Source organism: Microtus pennsylvanicus, chromosome 6, assembly GCF_037038515.1.
Source record: "Microtus pennsylvanicus isolate mMicPen1 chromosome 6, mMicPen1.hap1, whole genome shotgun sequence".
NCBI lineage: Eukaryota > Metazoa > Chordata > Mammalia > Rodentia > Cricetidae > Microtus > Microtus pennsylvanicus.
The window spans coordinates 60,504,750-60,510,527 of NC_134584.1; positions in this window are offsets into that span (position 1 = coordinate 60,504,750).

Here is a 5,778-nt window from a genome sequence, read left to right on the forward strand (position 1 = left end):
AACATCTGAGCAACAAAGTAGTTGAAATGAATGTGATTTAAGAGGAACAAATATAAAAAACATTTTAAGTTAGAAATTGTGTTTATCAATCTGGGGATGAATGAATTATGTCAAATTTATATTTGTTTGTTTTCTAACCATGGACACTTAAACATTCTTTTGAAGTGCTAAGAACTCCTAATTAAGAAAAGCTGAAGAAATCATTAGCACAGATTCTATCTAACACGATTTTTCAACATGACCCCTAGTAATAGTTTAAGTAACTAATATGATTATACAAAGAAATGCTGCTCAAAAGCAAATTTAATTATTAAAAAATCATCCATGCAACCCTTTTTATTCTTTTCCTTCCCCTTTCTTTCTTTCTTTCTTTCTTTCTTTCTTTCTTTCTTTCTTTCTTCTTTCTCTTTCTCCCATCCTCCCCCACCTTTTCTTTCCTTTTTGTACTAGTTCATCTTTTTATTTGGTTCTTGGAAATGTTCCAGTTTTCAAAAGTCTCAGAGTGTATATAATTGAATGGCATAATAAATACCAGATTTGTTCGTATTTTATAAGGTATGTAAAAAGCATGGAGACATGTTTGCCATTATTGCCATAATTCAGAAAAATTTATAAAGTTGCAAGGTTTGTGCCATGTAATCCCAGAGAGATGACTTCCATTTCATTCAAGAGAGATAGAATTGAGCTTCATCATTCAAAAGTTAGTATCACTTATTTGGCATTAATTTTCTATTTAGTACAAAGCATTTAGTTCTAGAAACTGGATCATACTCTGTTAATGTATAAAAACTTCCTTGACTAGTATATACATTTTAAGTTTATTATCTTTTGCCTTTATACAAAGTCCTTGGCAGACTATTCTTACACATATATTTTAGAGACAACTGAGTCTGTTTCTTGTCAGTGCTAAATGTAAATGGTTTTCATTTCACGATGGTTGAAAGTGCTTGAAGTTAAGGCATTAAAGGGTAAATTCAGCCCATTTGTGTTACTCCAAAGAATTAAGAATTTACGACAGATAGAAGTTTACTAGTGTTCATTCTGTATTTCCAAAAGCAAATGAGTTGGCCACCCTTAAAAGACTTTCAATTCAGATGAAACATTGAGTTGTCGAAGTGTGGGAGAATGGAAGCCAAAAAAACGGGAGACAGGGCAAAGATTTAGAGAGACGATAACAAGACCTTTCACAACTTCCTGAGAATAAAGCAAAGGAAAGCAGTGCGGGAGAGATTCTCAGTGGTTAAGAGAGCTTGCTGTGGGTTAATAGTGCCATCTGCTCTTTCAAGGATATGAATTCAGTTCCCAGCACCCATGTCTTCAGGCAGCTCACAACTGCTTGTTACTCTAGCTCCAGGGGATCCAATGCCCTATTCTGTCTTCTGTGGACATCCACACACATGACATTCACTCACACTGACACAGAATCACACAAATAAAAAACAAATAATAAATAAAAAGAACAAAAACCATGAGAAAAGTAAGAATCTGATGGTCAGAAAGTAGCAAGCACATAAAAATTAGAACATGACATTTAAATGTACGTATTTGCCATTCATCTTACCATGTTTTTTTCTGCAAAAGCATGTTTCACAAAAGTTAAACAAATAAATTCACTGATATTTTCCCCCTCTTGGGTAAAATCATGGACATGCTGGCATATGTTTTTGCAGTTATTGTGACTATGTGTGACAGGCTACATATTGTCATCACATGAAATTTTAGTCTGAGGATCATATTTTATAACCAATCAATCAAGATTATGAATCAATATTCTTTTACGTCAAAACTTTAATCCATTTCAATGGCCATATCAGTACCGCAGCCTATAGATTAAAAAAGTGACTTGAATCAAAATTTTCAGGAACTAGTCCCCCCCACTATTATTTAAATGGAGATTCAGCACCACTGCACCGTAAATGTGTTAAGGCTGTTAAGACATGAGCATCAACTGGGATTGAGGCTGTTGCTCAGACTGAATATTCCATCACAATCAACCTCTGCTTACTGGTGAAGCTCTGATGTTTGCTAGTCCATCTCCATCTGCCTCTAAATTTCTAGTATCTTTTCCTCAGCCCGGGACTCAGCCATTTACTACTAAAAGCTTCATAAGTTGAGAAAGCTTTTAGTCCAGTGTCCTGCAATGTTGAGAAGTGGTTTAAATATGGTATGGTAGCTGTTGAGTCTCTTTCCTAACAATATAGCACATCACACAGAGATTCATGAGGAGGCGAGGACATTATTTAAAACGAACTGTTCCCTGTTCTATTAAAAGTTTATGAAATATAAATGTTAAGCATGTTCTTAAAATATGTGGTTACAAGTTATAGTTAGGGTGAAGTGTAGTTTTCCAACTAACCCTGAGCCATGGGAGGCAATCGATTCACATTCTTGCTGACATATGCGGCTCATCTTGGACTGTACCCAGACAGATCGAAGTGGAAATGAGGTACTATTTTTATTATTAAACTTAAGGGCATATATGAAATAAATTGACCCTGAAAACACTGGTGTGATTTGAATCATGCTATCTTTTAAGTATGTCATTCTCAAAGTGGAAAAATTTGTGCTTAATAACAAACTGTTGCTTAAATAAATTGTGACCTACAGTGTAGTACTGTCATTATTTTTATATGGTATTTTACTTAAATAGCAAATTTCTTTAAGTTGTGTATAAATGTTTATGTTATTGCTAAATTGAAGGAGGCTAAAGTTAAAGGCAGTATGCGCCATTTATTTCAATTGGTAAAAATAAAATTTAAAAAATCTTTACAGATGTCTTTGCCTAACAGTACATTATACTGTTATTAGAAATCCCTTTCTCTTTTCATATATATTTTGTGTATTTTCTGTAATTCATAGACTTTAATTTTTTAATGAGAAAAAAATCATGTTACAAAAGTTTTGGCATGTGATTCTAAATGGAGCCTTTTGAGCCATTTCTGAGTAGACGGTTGAGATTCTGAGGAAAGCAGGAGCCATCTTTTACTCAGTGATTCTTCATGTTATTCCTGGGTGATCATAGAGGCACAATGTGACTGTGTATGTAGCCTTGGATCACAGCAAATAAAAATACACAGAAGACAGAGAAAATCATAAATATGGAAAACATTAGCCACTAAAGACCTAACAGTACTTTTCTGTTGTCCCTACTTTGCTTCTAGTTGCTGTGGAGCAAACGGATGAGTTCATTCTTACTGATACTCCTAAATAAGAAGCCTATGCCTGTCCATGCTCCCTACTGAAGTAACTACTGCTGTAATCATGTGACTCCCATGACTTCTAAAAGACCAAAGTGAGGACTCACGCAAGGTTGGGAAGATGAGCTACTGGGTGGGTACATTTAACAAAAACAGAAATTTCAGGTACAATGGGATTTCCAAGAATTATCTTTGAGAAACAAACAGAAACTGTTCTTTCTCCAAGAGCTCTTTGCCTGTAATTAAGAGACTGCTAGGAAATAAAAGTGGAGACGGGCGAAGACAACACAAACTCCAGGGCTCTGAGTTCAAGGCGGGGAAGGCTTTTGGGACCTTCTTACCCAAATCTGTGATGAGACTTCTTTCAAATTCTTCCTCCCACATGAATTGTGGTTCCCTGGTGCCCCTTGGCCTGCATGTGCATGGAAAACAGTTGCATTTACTTTTAGGCCAAACAACCATTCCTTGCTCTCATGGCACCTTTCGCAATTGTTTTTAACTGTGATGCATGTGCTTTCATTGAAAGGAGAATGTAGGAGCAGGACATGGGACATCAGCTTTGGCTGGGTTATGTGGCTAAGAATATGAAAGAGAATGTACACAGGATATTTACTCTTTTTAAATTATACAAGATTAAACTTCATTTTAAAGGTTAAAAGTTATTTTTGGAGAGCCACCTTTTTCTAGATTTCTATGACTAAAAGATGACAAATCTGGATGGAACAGAAAAGGCCCCCATGGGATAGATTAAGGAGTGTTAGTACACTTAGACAGAAAATTACTGTAGAACGGGTGACGCAGGACCCAGGTAACTGAAAATGTGCAGCTGCTGATGGCACATGCTCGCACCAGCTCACCAGTATCTTCCAGTGACCACTTGCTTCCTTGTAACTCCACTGGGTGTGATGAGCAGCATGACTAAGACCCCATCATTCCGCAGATTTTTTCATGACCCGTTTCCTGGCTGGATTATTTATGTAGCATTATTCAGCATGGGAAAAGCCAGCTGTTAAAGTTTTAGAATCAGGAACAAGTACACATTTTTATTAGCCCTTTCATCTTGTCTGCAGTGTTTTTCTTGGTTTAAATAATGACAGCAGCATGCTAGCCCCTCCACTGTAACTCTGTGTGCCTTTGGAGGCCAGGATGTTATTTCTTTTCTCTTTCTTTCTTCTTTCTTTCTTTTTTTTCTTTTCTTTAAGTTCTGGGGTTCCAGGAGGAGACTTATATCACAATAGATATGAATTCAGCATGTCAGATTGCCTAATCACTAGGAGGCTGAATTCACACACCTGTGTGGGGAGGTAGTGCCAAAAGAGATCTAGTTTCGGACTGGTGATAGCACAAGGGAGACAAGAGTTTAATATTAGAAGATGTGAGATAAAAGTGGTACTCTCAGAACCTTGTCAGGCTAGCGGGGAGCACAGCAGTGTGACCTACTCAGCATAATAAAGCAGCACATACATACTATCAGAAATCTGCCAACTAACCCAATCCGCCGAGGAAACACATCAGCCTGTAATGATTCGACCTGCCCTTTGATCTTTTTTTAGCCAATTCACGGGACAGAGGGGATCAGCTCTAAGAATAAGGGTGCTGGCCTCTTTCCCAAGAACGTCCATGGTAATGAGGCCAAAACAAGAACGGAAACAGGTTCAGTTCATCCTTAAAATACTTATTGCTCCAATATTAGACAGAGGCCGTAAAGCTCCTACAATTATTAAAGGCAAACTCTTTTGTATGAGCAAGTCGGCCTTTTCTATGGCTTGAAGTTCTTGATTCAGTCTTTTTTTTTTTTTTGAATCTCTGACACACCATTCTTTTCATCTCTACATTGAATTCTTTTACTAGTTTTCCATTTCTCCATTACTTCAGTTCTTAAGGTCTTTCCTTTGAATACACTGTTCCTTAGAACACGATCTTTAACTGCTGGAGGTCTTTGGCCTACTATCAAATTCTTGGACTGAATTTCTGTGAACACCCCACACAAATTCTTTCAGGTCTCTCTGGCCTTCATTAGAGGTTGTGTATGCTTTTTGCCCCCACACCCTAATGCCTTTTTGTTCTCAACTAAAACCTAAGTTCCTAGATCAGTACTTTTTTTCTACACCGACTATTTTGACTTTAGTAGTACCTGGCATATTCAAGTTAGCAAGCACAAGAGTTTACCTGTGAATGGAAAATAGGGGATTCTGATTCTAGCTTGTAGGTTGGTAATAAGGCCTTAATTTTCACTCCCTGGAGCTACTGAAGATTATCCTGAACCCTGTTATTCCTGTCCTCCATGACAGGTCACCAGAACTTAGGGATCGAGGGATCATGTCAGGAGTATTCAGTCACTCTTGTTACCTGCTGACATTAAATTGGACTACTCAGAAGATACCCAATTGAAATACGGAAAAGAAAAACCCTTCGACAACATTTGTTTAGAATATCACACTTCAGGTGTTGATTTATGTAGAGGCAAGAAAAATGGCCCTTTAAAAGACCTGAATGCTTCCACATAAAACCACGTTTTCAGAAAATTCACCCAGCTTTATTACTCTGTGTATACAACTTTAATTTCACATTGTTTTATAAG